The sequence below is a fragment of the Trachinotus anak genome, unplaced genomic scaffold (assembly GCF_046630095.1).
Source record: "Trachinotus anak isolate AG129_WGS33_773 ecotype Australia unplaced genomic scaffold, CSIRO_AGI_Tana_v1 ptg000002l, whole genome shotgun sequence".
NCBI classification, from domain to species: domain Eukaryota; kingdom Metazoa; phylum Chordata; class Actinopteri; order Carangiformes; family Carangidae; genus Trachinotus; species Trachinotus anak.
Window position 1 is genome coordinate 6,873,401 of NW_027273853.1, and position 17,027 is coordinate 6,890,427.

A 17,027-nucleotide genomic window follows, 5' to 3' on the forward strand; every position below is an offset into this window, starting at 1 on the left:
AGGGGCTATTTGTAAGTTTTATCTGCAGCTGAATGTGGTGGTGATGATTGTTGTTTGACAAGAGCTCCGGCCATCATTGTTTTTTAATACAAGAGCTAATAATACGCCCTCTGAGCAGCACTATGTCTTGAGGGCAGAATGAGAGAGAGATGAGACGGCCTGTGGCAAGCTGGTTAGCATGCTAACTTAAGGGGAAGAAAAGACGTGATAGAGACAAGAGCTAACATTGGCCTTGCTTTCCACCACTGCAGGCAGCTCCTGGTGAGTAAAGGAATTAAGTTTGATACTGACCTCATAGCGTTTCTTCTAGACTGGTAAGTAAACAGCTGTTAATACTAATGCTGGCTATGTGGCAATAGCAACTACTTATAAATTGTGACATGTAAGATGTAACTGGTGCATTCCCAAGCCAAAGGGCAGCTTCCGCTTTTACCTCTTTCAGACTGACATGGTGACATTTACTCAAATACCACTCTTATCGAAGAAATTCTCGATGTACACAACACTGTACTGCAGACCTGAGTGATGGGAAACAATCACACTTTGAGGTGGAGATAGAGGATGCTGAAAATTTTTGTGTAGCTAATGTGAAAATGAAGCTTCCTCTCAAAATACTCTTCCAGACCACACTGCAGTAGCCTGCGAAGGCTCCACAACACAGCTAGTATCAATATTCTGTAAAATTAACAAAAAATTGTAAGTCACCCTTGAAATTAGTGATGGCTATTTCCCTGTTGTTAACGAGTACAAATACAGCTACTTCTTATCACAACAACAAATTTCTTTTATATAGATCCTGTAAATAAATTACTAATATCTTATGTGAAATGGGCAGTGAGACATTTTTAGTCATTATATATATTTTCTATTCACAGTTTTTAACATGTTTGCTAACCTTAAACAGTCCTTTGAGATTAGTGTGATTTCAAACTGTATTTTTAAAAATGGCAGCAATTATTTTAAAAATTACTTTTTAAGTCCGGTATTGATGGATACTATTGACCTTAAATGTAGCACACACCAGAAACTGGGCAGCGACTCACCCAGATGCCCCAGTATTTTCACCCTTTAATTGTATAATTGTTTTTTCAACGTCAATCTTGACATAAATGTGTTTGTTGTCGTGTTGTTGTTGTTTATGTAGGACTAGCTGTATCTATTTATCTTGCCTGTACATAGAAGCTACATGTTAGTCGGTTAAGCAGTGTTTTCTTTGTTTTCACATGTCTATTTGTATCTTGAGAGCTGCTAAAACAACCACAGTCAATACTGTAATGAAACAGTTATACTGTTGGAGAAAATACTCATACATAGACATAATACGCAGAGTCCATCTTTTCTTAACTTAACGTTTTGATTTTCAGATTTCTTTTAAGATATTTCATGTTCTAATCATGGGCAGCTTTGGAAAAATACTGTATGAAACTCTCAAGATGGCACCGATGAACACAAAAGTGGCTTTGTGCCAAAGATGTTGCCATGAAAATGTATTTTCAAGACGATATCATTTGATCACTTCATCCTGCCTATGTATGTATGTGTATCAAAGAGGAGGAGAGAGACAAAGACACAAAGACATAGGGAAAAAAGAAGTTAAAAAAGCGAAAGACAGATGGCCATGTGCTGTATTACCCATACAAACAGTGATAAACAATAAAAACCATAAGCTCTTGGCATCAGGAGCACCTAAAGAATTTGATTTGATGCCCCTGCTTAGGTCGGCATTTGGTTCCGTCCTCCACCCTTTGCTCCCCATCTGGCCTCCATTGTCTGGTAGCCCTGAGCGACAGGTGGTATTGTTCCCACGGAGACAGTTGCCGTGGTGGCACACTCCTGAGGGTGTAGCCTGTCCACGCACACATTCACCAGCCACTTCAAGAACCTGTTTCCTGTGTGTTTTCCTGCCAGACGGGTGGTGTCGCGCCAGGAAGTGCACCGTCTCATCAGGTCACGTTGCTTCTCCTCGGGCTGGCAGGTGTCTCACTCATGAAATTTCCCATGTGAAGCAGACATGGTTGGATATGAGATTGTTGTCACTGGTTTCCTTCAATTGTCGTCCAACTTTAAAATGTGTTTTGCGAGATCCCTTTATTTGTCTTAGACGTGTTAAATGAAACAAAAACATGTTTTATCAAAGAGATTTTCAAAAGTAGGAAAAGTTAGAGTGAGAATTTAGACAAGAGATGATGGAATAATTAACCATGCCATTAAAAGACCGAAAGAAGCACTGCATTAGTCCATCTCAGTATGTTCTGATTCCCCTACACTGTCTTTGGCTTTCAGGCCTATTTATTCCTTTTCAAGGCACAAATCTTTAAAAACAGGTCACAACTACATACTTTCATTTAGAAAAAAAGCTCAGAAATTTCCTTAAACAGTTGGGTGCTCTGGTTTTTAGCAAACGGTACTCAAAGGCGATTAAGCAGTTAACATGTTGGGGCTATTTTCATCTGAGGATTAACACATATTTGTTGTTCTAGTGAGTGTTGACTGCAGCGGGACGGTGTATGTGAGACTGAGTCAGTATAAAACTACAGTGCACATGTTCATTGTAATGGAGGAATGTGTCATCAAGTGCAACAGAGGAATAAACTACTTCAGGCTTTGGAAACATGTTGGAGGATCAATTCACTGTTTATTTTGGTTTTTTCATGCCATTTGTTGTCATTAAGAATAACATATATCCTCAGCCATGTCCTTACAGCTGGGGGCACTTGTTAAAAAACTAATACATGGTCTTTTATAGGTTTCCTGTCTCCAGCTCTTCACATAAGCAACGTGGAGAAAATGTTACTCTCCAAATGTGGTGTGGAGGACCAGGAGAGATGATTATCAAAATATGAAGTGAATGATTACACAGAACCAAAGGTGTAGTCAGTGTATGATTCAGTCAGTGAATCACACTTACACAGTGATAAACTTGATAAGACAGAGTAGATAAACTCTGTGAATGTGTGCGTATGTGTATGTGTGAGCGTGTGTGTGTGCTTGTGTTGTAGCCAGACTGACTTTAGGCTGTCAGTGCTCATTAGGATAATGACTGTGGGACCTGGCAGGTGCCCAAACTTTGAGAGAGGGATGGGTGAGGGAGGGAGGGGGAGTGCGAGCAAGGAGAGTTATAATGGCCCAGGAGAGAGGGGGGGTTGGTGCTTACTGGGATCACGTTTCATCCACCACACACACATACACACACACACTTCCCCCCTCCGTTTTGTCTGTTATAAACAGACAAAGACAGTGACAAACATTTATGCTCCAGCTAACACAGATAAGCATAAATTGTGAAGTAAAAAGAAGACAAACATACCATAAAATTGGAGGCTGGCTCCCTCCCCCTCATATCATCTGAGCTCCAGCTCCAGACACATGGTTTATGTTACCATTTCTCTCTGAGGTAGCATCTGTGTTCAGGGTTTTGAAAGATTGTACAGCTGTATACTGTTCTTGACACTTTGACTCAATTTGCTCTGCAGCCAAACATTTACCAAATCTGAGTTTTTTCCCTGAGGTTTGATACAGATGCAGTTGTTTTCTAATCTGAGAGAAAATTAAAAAAGAAGCAGTTCCAACGTGCACCATGCACATAGATTTATAGCAAAAGTATAAAGTTGTATTGCAGTTTTTTGGCCTCATTAGTCTTTTTCTGTTTTGACTGTATTCAGCAGTCAGTAATTAGCATTGAGGACAAGAATACATGACGACAGAAAAGTGGTATAATAACTTTTGGGAGATGTGAGGATGTGTGAAGACTTGGAAATGTTTGGCCCTCCAGTGGATCTATCATTTAAAGATATCAGCCATGTGTCAGGTAGTAGCCTATTATAACCCCATACACTCCCATGTTAAAATGCCCAGCAGAAATGAACATTTACAGCCTGGTCTCTATAGTAAATTTGCCCCTTCAAGACAACAGTACACAGACTGAATTTTTTATGTCATTATATGTAATATCATTTTTACTGTGTGCGGTTATGGTGACTAACAGAACGTGTGGACGTCTTTGCTCCTGTTTTTTGAGATGAGTGACATTCTCGTATTATTTTACATGTTAGCCTTAATTAGCAGCTGTCGCTGTCTGTGCTCACCATACCTAGTTTGTTAGCTTAGCTTGTTAACTAGCTAAATAGCCAGGAGCATATGCTTGCCACAGTTAAACTGGCATGCACCAAAGTCTCAGCTCCACACACACCCCACCTCCTGGTCCATTTTAATGCCTCCACGCCGGCGGCAGCCAAAGCCAGAAGCACGTTGTTCTCAGGTTGTCTGTCTGTACGTCCCGTTCTCATGGACACGATATCTCAGTAACACCTTGATGCAACTTCTTCAAATTTGGCACATACATTCACTTGGACTAAAGGATGAACTGAATATATTCTGGTGGTCAAAGTCAAACGTCAAGGTTGTGGTGACCTCACAAACCATAACCTTGTGAATGCAATAGCTTGAGAACTCCTCAGGGGAATCTCTTCAAAATTGGCACAAACATTCAGTTTGACTCAAGGATGAACTGATTAGACTTTGGTGGTCGAAGGTCAAAGGTCAAGGTCATGGTGACCCAAAAAAAACGTTGTTTTGGCCTTGTGGATGCAATATCTCTGCAAAGCCTTGAGGGAATTTCTTCAACTTTGGTACAAACGTTCATGTGAACTCAAAGCACCCAGCAATCATGACAAAGTTTCACAGAAATTGTTAATATGACTCTGGATAAACAGGGATGTAATCTGAAACTAGTCTGAGTGGCAGAGGCATAAAACCATGAGGCAGTAATTCTAGTTGGATTACACAGGTGTTAGGGAGAGTCAGGCACTGCCAAGATGGCGTCCATGGAGTAGCCCACTCTGAGCTTCATAACACTTCAGACACCTGTAGGATTCCCACAGCATGGGAGTCAGTTTCACCAACTTATTATGTGACTAGGACAAGACGGAAAAAAAGACAACAGGAACAAAGACAGGACATGAGTATTTCTGTGGGAGTGGTATGAGACAGGACAGGTCACATTTCCCCCTCTACTGTCAAGTACTGCGATCAAAGTATTAACAAATACTGTATTGTCCATGTGCGTTCATGGAAGTTGCCAGTTGTCCTCTCAAGGCCTCTGGTCTTCTAATTTCAGCCCTCCTTTGTGTGCCCACAACAGGGAAAACGATAACATGGTGACTCCTCAACCAGCTCCTCCATCTCTGCAAAGAACTCAAACCTCACAAATCCTCAGACATCTTCAAGTGTCTACCATTCACACTGTAGCTGGGTCAAACTAATGATTAATTGATTTTGGGCCATACGAACTCTGACCCCAAGCTTGGCTAAGGAGCTTGGCAATGTTTATTCATTATAAGTGAGATGCTGCCTCTTTAAATCAATTTCAAACCAAGTCTGCTCTCTTGATGGACAGATAGTAAAATTGTGCTGTACTGAAAATTGCATGTTGTTTATTAATTTACCGTTGCACACCCAGCTTGATTGATCTAGAAGTGTACACATATGTCAACAATTAAGACATTTAAATTTTTCTTAGTAGTATTTAAGTTTCTCTTTCAAGGCTGCTATAAATTTCTGATATCTTTACAAAATGTCAAAATGAATTATGCCAAAATTTCTTCACTATCTCATCTGGACCTCCCTTCATATCTACTGATATTATTTATACATCTACATTTTGTTTGATTTCAATTTACAACTAAGCTGGTTATAAGAGTGTTTTTGTTCTTGGTTTTCAGCTACATGAATGTCATACATTCATGGAAACTGCACCTCAAAAATACAATCCAAGCCCACAAAGGCTACAGGTGGAGACTTGATTTTCTTTCAGTTTACACAAATTTTGTTCCAAAGTCACTTATACACGGGTCAACGACAAGGAGTTTCAACAGGCCAATTTAAAAATAAACAAAATAATAATGCTTAATATTTTTTACAGGTTTACAGTAATTTAAAGAAACATTTTCTGTAAATAAAGAACTCGTGTTTTTGTTGTATAATGTTACACTCAAAGAGACTTATTTTTCCGATAAATTGCATACAACCAATAAAGATGTTTTAAAAATACTATTCACTTAAGCACTGTATCGGTGATTAATATTTCAGCCACAGAAATATTTTTATTTTGAATTTAAAACAGTTATTGCTATTATTGGTCATACCACATGATGAGTGGTCGTTCCAAATGACATGAAGACCTGTGCTGTGATTTAAGTTATATTTACTTGTAAAATGATCATTCAGAGAGAAAGTTAGAAGCTCACTGAGGTCTATTTCAGCTGCCCTGCCCAAAAAATAAAGAAGAGAATAGAAGAAATGGTCAGTTCAGGGACTTGTCATATTGTAGTTACATGATGAGCTGTGTTGGCGTTCATTGCTAGCTTTAAAACATTAAAGGTCTGTACCAGCGATGATGAGTAGGGACACACACTCACACTCACACACAACAGTCAGCTCAAATACATTTAAACACAGACCTACATCTGCTGGGCTGAAGTCCAAACAAGACGGATAAATGTGAAACTCTAGTCGTCTCCTACACCTCTTTGATGCGGTTGTGTAGGCTCAGATGGCGGTGTGAGGTAGTGTGTTTGTCACAAAATCCTTCACCCGGGCAGATCAAGGGCATTCGCCACACACTCAAACATTGCACATGTCTGCGGACAGGAGGATTATCTGTTCTAAATGGAAAGGTCAGAGTGAGGGAGCAGCTCAGATCAATGGAAAGACAGGATGAATCCTGAATAGAAATTCACAGAGAGGTTCAAGAGTAAGAGATTACTTTGGAAAGGATTAGAGTGACAAACAGTCGTATTGTGTAGGAGCAGTGCTGAGTTTGGCATACAGCTGAACATTGAAAAATCATTTTGTGCCTTCACACTGACTAAAAACCTCACATTTAATTAAATTAACTGAATGTGGTTTGACATCAAAGTCTTTTAATCCAAACACAAACCAAATTTACCATCATCTTTATAATTTTTTAATTTCTATGCCACATAAGGACCAGGCAGACACGTTCCTTGACCCAGCATAAGCTCTATTTCAACCTGCCTCAAGCCCAAACAACTTCAGCATATAATTTGCTTAAATACATAAAATGAATAAACTAAAACCCAAACTGATATAAATACCTTAGGGGAGTAAACCAGTCTAAACCAGCCCCAAGTTTGGTCAGGCTGAAATATTAACTCTAACTGTGTGGTTTGTTTCACTGCTGGGTGATTTACCTTAGATCTTATCACAGCTCAGGCTCTTACAGCCTTACAACAGAAAATGATTTGCAACATAATGTAACATCTATGGCCCCGTTCAGACCTGGTATTAACATGTGTCTTCAGTGATCCAGTCACAAGTGGTCAGCACCATGAACGTCTGTTCACACCTGGCTTTAAAATGCGTCTCCACATGCATCTCAACTGACCACCTGTGATGGGATGTCACTTCCTCGCTTTATATGCAAATAAACATCTATGCAATTGAGTGAATGAATGCACTGCTCACAGCTCTACAGTGAAAAAAAAGGTTTTAGCCATTAGTAAACTATTTTCGGTTCATGACGAAACTGTGTTGGGACTAGTTAGACTGTGGCAGAGGACTTAAGTAGAGTAGGTGGTCCTTCATTGTGACCAGGACACATTTGTGTTCACACTGCTAAAAGAATGTGGCCACATGTGACCCAGACCACCTCCGAATGTGGTCTGAGCGATCGGATCTCAAATACGTCTTCAACACTTCTTGGGTGTCTTCACACCTGTACTTAGAGCTGTCCATTTGTGACCATATCACTGAAGATGCATGTTAATGCCAGATCTATGTCATGGATTCTGCTGTTATTTCTACTTTTCACTGTGGAGACCAGTTCAACTACATTTCAGCACTGCTCAGTAAATGGTACTAAATGCGAGTTGCAGGTAATTTCATTTCCAGGCCGTTGTGTTACCACATCAGAACAAAGTCAACTGCAACAAACAGAATGCTGTGGGACGCTCCTATGCCTTAGGCGTCAAGAACCTGCTCATGAACCACAATGTCCCTATTTTGAGTCCAACTGGGAGACTTTTGTTGCATCTATCCTGTGTAATTAAGATGAGCAATGGCTTCATAAAGTATCAGTCCACTTTGACTTTTTGCACACTTTATTGTCTCTTCACAGATGTTCTACAGGGTTTAAGTCTGGATTCTGGCTCAGACTTCTCCCAAAGCCACTGCAGCATTGGCTTGGCTGCTTCAGGTCATTTTCATGAAGAAATATGAACCGTCACCCCAGTCTGAGGTCACGTGCACTCTGGTGCAGGTTTTCTTATCAGTGTTTGCCTGCATTCATCCCTCAATTCTAACCAGTCTTCTTGTCCCTGTCGCTGAGCACCCCCTTAACATGATGCTGCTACTATGTTACAGTGTAGGGATGGTATTACATTTGCATTTACTCATTTGGCAGACAACTTGCAACTTGCAAGAGGGACATCACTAAATCTTCATTATTCGGTACTAATATGTGATGAGCAACATTTGCCAGACATATTGGTTGAAGTTGTGCTCAAAGCTTTCTGTTTTTGTTTCATCAGACCAGAGATTTCTTTTTCCTCATGCTGTCAGAGTCCTTTTTAATACCATTTGGTAAACTCCAAGCAGGCTGTCATATGCCTTTTCTCAATAGTGGCTTCACTAGCTGCTCTACCATCAAGGCCTGACTGATGGAGAGCTGCTAAAAGGGTCATCCTTCTGGCAGGTTCTCCCATCTCTTTAGGAGACTTCTGAAGCTCTGTTAGAGTGATCATTGGCCCCTTTTGCTTCTCAGTTTGGCCAGACAACCAACTCCTGGTGGTTCCAAACTTTTTCCATTTCACAGTTATTGAGGCCACTGTGCTCCTGGGAACTATTAAAACTTTAGACATGGTTTTATACTCTTGCCCTGATCTGTGCCTTGAAACAATTTTATCACAGAAGTCTCTTGGACTTCATGGTTTGATTTTTGTTCTGACATATTTGTAGGACTTTACATACACACGTGTGCTTTTCTAAACTCTGTCCGGTCAATTAAATTTCCCACAAGTAGACTCCAATCAAATAACTAAAGGAAACTCAAGGCACCTGGCCACAATTCGGAGAGCCACTGTAAAAGGTCTGAGGACATTTTTGTAAATAAGATATTTTAGTTTATGATCTTAAGTAAAAAACATGTTTTCTCTTTGGTTTATTGAGTGTGGGTGGATAGGGAAAATGGCAATTTGATCCATTTATAATGTGCCACTATAAAATGGAAATTAGGTTTTTGGTCTATTAGGTTGGTTGGCTTGATTTATTTGTTTTTAACAAGTTGTTACGGAGGATCTAGTTCCAGGTGAGTTCCCAATAATTTATTGGCAATTCAAATTGTCACATAACACTTGTTACTTGACACTTTTTAACGTTTCCTCTAGTTTGTTATGAAATCAAATCTGGCAAATGTTATCTCACTGTACGTATTTTGATAGTGATCTGGCTCCAGATGGACAAATACAGGAAGACGCCTCGTGTTAGACCACAGGATAAAAAAGAACCGTAATGTATATGAAAAGGTTGTTCACCTAATCTTGCACATTTTGATGGGCGTGTGAGGGAACGCAACTCACCTGCTGTTCTTCAGTGGAGCTGGAGGAAAGTGATCTGTGCTTCGAAACAAAGAGCAGAGAGCGGAAGGGGTCAATCCATTAGCAGGTTAATGCAGTGTGTGTGAGCGTGTAAGAGGGATGGGTGCATGTTGTTGTGTGCTTGTCCAAAGCAGAATGTGAGGTTATGGGTGGGAGCCTTTTCTTCACTCTAGACCCAAGTAAAAAACTCTTTTCTCGCACACCTCAGTCTGAGAGAATAGTGGAGATGCTTCCCAGGAGAGCTGACCTCTCTCTGCCGGTGGGAACCTATTTGTCTCCCTCACTCTTTCTCTGAAAGGAGGATGCTTTAACCTACGCTACACTAACTAGAGATCGTCTTGAGTTTCACCTTTTACCAGAGTCCCATGAGGATGCTCTTGGCTTTCTCAGGTTGAGGAAAACATGACAACCTTTTCAAAACAAAATGAGCAAGACAGAAAGGCATTGGATTTAAATCAAAGAGTAAATATTAATTTACCTTTTTTGGGGTTAAAATTCAACACTGCATTTAACCAATGCGCAGAAACGCATCATTATAATACTAGGCAAACTAAAGTCAGAATACTACTTAACTTTACGAAATGAACTTACTTGAAAGACCCGCACACTTCCATCAAACTCTACTTGTGACATCTTAAAAAGATACATATGTGATCCTACATTCTGTCTGCCCTGAATAATAAAATATTTACCCTGAGCAAAAGCAGTGATTAACATTTCCACAGACTGTGCTCCAGTCTTGCCACAGCTCGCATAATCACACAGTCTAAGGAAATTTTGAATTTAAATATTTTCTTTACCCCAGCCTAACATTTTATTATTCCCAGCATCAAGTCGACTTCTGTTTGATCACAAGAAACAACCCACTGCCTGAGTTTGCATTGGGGAACACTGTGTGACCAAATCATAAAGTAAAATACATAGTAGTGGGGTCACACATGGAGCAATACCTATAAGTAGATTAATGCTCCTGTGTCACTGTGGGTGCCTCTGGTGTAGTAACTGATTTATAGTTGAGTGTTGGGTTTCATGCAGTGTTGACACTAACAGGGCACTAGCTGAACATGTTGCACATTATCAGGCCTTATTGTGCTTTAAAAGACTGGTTCAGGTTTGTCTTAATACAGTACTCACACCCCATTCGTGAATTGAAAGAGATGCATTTTTAGTACAAAACTCCCTCCTTGTGTTACCCTGCACAGTGTTTCTTTGCTGAACTGCAGTGGTGAGATAGTAACACAATTCTGTGATAAAAACAGTATAACTTTAAAAGTTAAGTCATCTGTCTAAGGCAACATCCACACTACTACATTTTAATTTTAGAGCCAAATCAGAAATGATCTGCGTCCATACTAACACACCTGAAAACGCATACATATGTGACCATTCATGGACACAGGGCATGCGCAAGTTGCTGCAAACAGGAAGTCGATTGTCTACTCTCAGTTGTACTCAGCTGATTAGTTGCAGAAAATACTACAAACTTGGAAAGCGAAGGCAGTTGTACCATTAACACGCAGAACTTCACTGAACAACAGCTGTTAGCAAAAACAACAAGTTCTGTAACACTTTTAATTCGTGTTTCCACTACTGGTAGCCGAGGCCGATAACACTCAATCAGGGTCTACGGGCGTGTCTACAGGTGTGTCCAGACTACAATGCAACCCTGAAGTTTTCAAACTAAAACAGGGCCAACAGCATTTCCAAAATGCTCCATTCTCCAGCCTCGAAAACTCAGGAGTAGTATGGAGAAAGGTGAAAATGTAGCAAAAGAGATACTTTTTAAAATGAAAATGTAGTAGCGTGGACGTAGCCTCACTGAGGCTGCGGTGGTCTCATATTAAATTCAACTACTTAAACAGAAAGGGTGCTGTGGATTTTGGCCTGCACAGACAGTAGAGATGATTAAAGCCATAATTATCATGTTCAGTGTACATATAGCTTTGTGAATACTGAATTAGAATAGACTTGAACTGAAAAGGAGAAGATCAGGTCACTCTATTTTTCCACCAATATTAAAAACTTGCAGGATAAAACACACTTCTTGTGGTCTCCATGAGCTACTGAACTACTGCAAGCACTGTCACTTAAACAGACTCACACACCTGCAGAAAAAAAAACAAAAGAAGGAGAAACTAAAGAAGAGGACAATTGTCGCCTTGTCCCCAGAGAGGTCCTCCAGTCATATCCCTGCCACAGACAGGAAGTCACACATAATGTTGGCCAAACGGAAAGATACCAGGGGTTCCCTGAAGGAAACCTGAGATGGCAGGACACCGGATCACTGCGGGGGCCTGGGCCTCCCTCTCTATATCTACAGGTACAATAGAACCTGCTGCACTAAGTACTATTCACCGCAGGTAAGAGATATAGGGCCACCATGTATAGTGAATAAAGTAGGCAGGTAAGTATCCGCTGCTCTGTATTGAGAGGGGATTATGTAATGATGGCACAAGAAGAAAAGGAGGGGATCACAAAAACAACAGTGTCACTTTCACCTAAAGGTGACATCACCGGACAGTGGACGCCCTTAACTGTGCCAAAGGCTGTTGACAGTCTCAAACACTGTGCTTAAATAACAGGAGTGTATGGTTTATAGGTCAGATGTTCTTCCAATCTAAAGTGCTGCAGGTGGTGGTGCTACAGTGTAAATCTGGGGAACATCCACCAGGTACCAGATGATTGAGCCCAACCAGATACTGTATAATGTTTTGAACTAATCAATTAAATTTCAAACCAAAACTGTGCAGTTTCACAACACTGGGTCTTAAAGCCACGTCAGATAAAATATAGATGCATTTACTGCAAATACAGAAGTCAAGCACAAAACAAATGCAAAGAGGAAGTTGCAGTCAATTATGGGAAAATTTACTGCAGTGAGGACTGTTCTTTTACTGTATTTATATCAGTTAGGTGTGATCTATATCTCGCCCCAGTTTTATCGCACAGATCTACAGAGGGGTTTTTAGGACTTCATTGCTTTTATCCTGACAGAAATTAGCAGGTATAAGCGGGTTTTTTAAATGCGCTTAAACTTGCTAATAAAAGCCGATTTGCCCCTTTCCCACTGACAGTCAAGTTTGTTTTTCTGCTCAACGGAGGACACACACAACTACAAGGAGCAATGTCATCACATGAACTTGGAGAACACACACACAGCAGCAGTGGACTGGACTGTGTGTTTTAAAAACTTTCAGAGCTACAGCTCACTCTTTTGTCCCCGAGGTCAGTGCAGCCACAGAGCACCGTGCTGGACAGGTGACAGGCCTGTGTCTGTGTGCTCAGAAAGATGTTACAGCAGGAAAAGATGCAAAAATCAATGCCGATTGGAGCTGGAGCCAATAAATATCCATGTCTACTGCAAAGTCATTTGACCTGGGTGTGAAGGCCGGTTAAACCCTTTTCCATTGCCGACAAAGCCTGATGTTAGCGGGTCTTAGTGGGTTTTTTGACCAGTGGAAAAGGGGCTAAAGAGAATGAGGCAGCCCACAGTAGAAATGCACTAGGACTGCTCACTGCACTGAAAAAAACAGCAGGAAAAGCCCTGGTAGAGGGCACACACAAAGTTAAATGGTTGGCAAGGTATCTGTCAAATATCACAGATGTTTGATGCAGATGGGGCTTCCTTAAGTTGTGGTATTTGTCAATAGAGGTAGACCTCTCACAGCAGGGAAGGGGACAACAGTTGTGTATTCTAACTATTTGAAGACCCACTTGAATCTGACCTAAGTCCATCTGTATGGACATCCTCTCACTTTCAGCAGACCATTCCTTCTCCAGTTTCCTTTAAAACACACCAAACAAATGAGTTAGCTGATTGATGTCTGTGTGCGTGTTGTTGCTTTTTCAAAGCCACTCATCAACAGTAATGAATATATAATGTTAATCTCCGTATTCTCTTCAGCACAAGCAGCTCTTGACTGTTAATTTTACCATTTAACTTAAGTGTGTTGGTGCTCATTAGTTGACATATGCTGCTGATGTTACAAATTCATTTTGCAGCACATATAACCAAACAAAACAAAGAATGCAGTCGTCCTCACAGCTTTTGTTAATTAATGATAAATATAGTTTATTTATTTAGTTAAGGGCCATGAAGAAACCAAGCTGAGCAACATGTTGGTGCAGTGTTAAAGATCTGCTGCCCGACATCTTTTGTCAACGCCTAGTCAATCTTTGGCTATCGTTAGCAGCGATTAGCATCTGAAAGTGGTCGTCTGGAAGACAGCAAAGTTTCAATTCACTCGTTGTCTCCACCCAGGTTGTCTCCTTTCACTTTTGTGTCAAACAAAAAAGTCAATAAACTTCACCTTTGTAAGTGACGGTGAAAACAATCATGTCCGTTACATTTCGACATTCCTGCATAGATAAAGAAATCAGGTGCCTGCCTGAGTGACGTAAGCAGTGATCTGGGTAACTAATGAGGCTCTATTTATCACAGATAAGCACCTTATTTTATTGTTGTAGGAGACATCAGGAGCTGCCATTGTCATTAACTGTCAGTAAGAACCACAAAAAGTCACTAATCACCCTAAACCACTACAGTGTGCCTGAGGTTGAAAAATGTCAGACTATGATATGACTACTTAAAGCTATAATATGTAACTTTTCGACATTAAAATGTCCGAAAAGGACAAAAAGCTATTTAATACATGTTTTGAGCTGTGTTCTTACATTGTCCTAAATGTTTTTCAACATTCTCAATATTCTCAATATTCAAACATTGAGAAATCCATAATTTTATTCATGGTGACAGTCAGTTTCATTTGGTTTTAACGGGAAACTGCTTTATTAAGTGTTTTTACTTGTTATAGTCATTGTGTTGGAGAGGAGGAGATCTCTGCAGAGAATTTGTCTCCTGGTAAAAACCTCCTGAACGACTGACCCTGAAGGAATCCAAACCAAGAGAAGCTTACAACAATGGTGGTGAAGACAACAACTCCCACACCACCTCACGACATCATGACATGAGTGAGACAGCCAGAAGTTACACACTATGCGTTTAATTTGTAAACTTCATAAACCTGTGTAATAATGCCCAGAAATTATTTTTTATAAAAAGGTTCATATGTAAAATGAACATGATTAAAACAACAATTTCTATTTAAAAGGTAAAACTAGGTATGCACAATGTGCAGCTACAGTGCAACAAAATGTAATTTCTCCATTTCCTTCTTTAATCATCCTCTTTGAAAAAACTTTATGCATTCATACTGTCAACCAATTTATTGTTTATAACAACAATAACAATGTAGGTGAAGCGACAAACAAGCCACATCAAACAGTATTTCAGCTTTTAAGCTGTAGAAGACAGGAAAAAAAATAACACAGTGACATAAGATATACAAAGGTTTTGACTGGAGTGTTTGAGCATAACCATTTTTTAATTTCCTTTTCTCTCTCAAATCACTGTTTATAGTTTTGCATTAATACAATAATGTCAGGATTAAAGAGGACATACGTCTTTCTAAACATAACGCAGAGAGAGGTTCCTCTCTAAAGAGGAAGGGATGCACATTTCTCCAATGACAGTAGCCTCAACAGACCAGTATGACCAGTATATGAGCTATTTAAATAAGGGGTGTTACGCCTTTCATTGGAAAAAAAAAAAAAAACCCTGCTGTTGCGTTGTGACTACGTGTCTGCTGTTGTTAGGTCTCTGTCCATCCACACTGACTGCTGGCATGTCCAGGCAGGTCCTCAGGGGTTCACATGCCTTGAAAGCATTTCATAGAAGCACAGACCACTGAGTTAAAAAAAAAGAGAAGCAGAAGTGATTTTGCTGTGATGAGAAATTCTGTTGAAATACTTTTCTGTTCTGTGAATTTAAACGAATTACCATATGTTTGGTGTCAAAAAATAGGATGCACTTACCAACACAGACTGATGATAGACCAACACAAAAATAACTGAAAACAAGTCTCCTTTAAATCAGACGTTAAGGCCTATGTACACAGAACCTGACACATATTATAGGCTGACACGAGTTAAGTGTCAGTGAGATACCGGAGGTCTAAGATATTGGACTTGTATGTCCTGTTGTTATGCAACAACCAGATTCCTGTTTTCAGACTTGGTGGTGATTACACATCATATGGGTATCAGGAAATGGAAACTGAATGTTGAGAAGGGATTATTTTTGTGTGTTTGAATTACAAGCTTGTGACAAGGCATTGCTTTGCTCAGATAGTTTCTTTATTACTCACCTCAGATTTCTGGTCATGCCACACTGTTTTGTGATTCATTGTTGTAGTAACGTTGGTTCACAGGGGAAACAAACTCCTGCAGCCGTTGGATGATGAAGATGAGGAGTGACTCGCTCACTGTCCCTGCCTAGAATTTACCGTCAGAGTGAGGAATCAAAAAGTCCCGCTGTAAATATCCTTTCCTCTTCTCTGCGCTTCTTCAGTTCCCATGTTGACACATCTTGTTCAGCCTGCTCATCCTTACAAGCAACTAAGGTTTGTTTCCTGCTCCAGTGGTGACAGCCAGAGCCGGAGGCATATTGCTTTTGGGTTGTTTTTGGGTTGACTGAAAGATGAACGGATTAAATTTTGGTGGTCAAAGGTCAAAGGGCAAGGAAACAGTGACTTCACAAAACATGATTTTGGCCTTGTTAACGCAACATCTCAAAAACTCCTCAAGGGAGTCCCCTCACATTTTTATATGACTCTGGATAAACAAGGATGTAATCTGAAAATAGTCTGAGTGGCAGAGGCATACAAAATTACAGGTAATTACTTTGCTGTAATTTAATTATTAACAGACAATGAATGTCTCTTTTTAAACGTGGATCAGGCTTCTTCATTCAACAAGTGCCTCAGCAGTTTTGACCTCTTCACGTTTTTTCCCTCTTCAAGAACCTTGGAAGCAGGTGAAGTTGTGCCAGACATCCACACTCCGGTTTTACTGTTAAAAAAAGAAAAGAAAAAAAAAACACTTTGGAAACTAGTTTTTGAAAAGACCAAAGCACTTTTCAAAATACTGTATAATTTTTAGAACAAAATTTGTTCAAGTTGTATTTTATTACCAATCTAAGATTAACAATAAGTACTTATGTGTAAGAAAATGCATTCTTTCCATCCAAAACATATTGGCATAAGGTCATACCTGAATATGTATAATTGGATTATTTGACATACATTTTACATTGCAAAGACAATGTATTTAGTAGAAAATGGAAGCTTTTTATGTCCTGTGTTGGCTTAGTTATCACTGAATTTTCACAAGAGGTTTTGTGTAGTGTAGACCTAGATTTTGGTGATCAAAGGTAAAGGGTCATACTTGCAGTGGCCAAAAAAAAAAAACAATTTTGGCCTTATGAAGTCAATATCTCCGTAACATCTTTTGAGAATTTCTTCAAATCAGGTACGAACGTTCAAACTGATTATATTTTGATGGTCAAAGGTCAAG

The 17,027-nt window shown here is 39.9% G+C and overlaps 1 long non-coding RNA gene across 1 annotated transcript; it reads right to left on the minus strand.

Annotated features, from left to right (window-relative positions):
* Positions 1-14,355: 14,355 nt before the first annotated feature.
* On the minus strand, positions 14,356-16,527 carry LOC139627091 (uncharacterized). The gene is made up of 3 exons (XR_011692499.1): positions 16,449-16,527; positions 15,821-16,145; positions 14,356-15,360 (listed from the first exon to the last, which is right to left on the minus strand). It is a non-coding gene; the product is annotated as an uncharacterized lncRNA (long non-coding RNA).
* Positions 16,528-17,027: the final 500 nt, after the last annotated feature.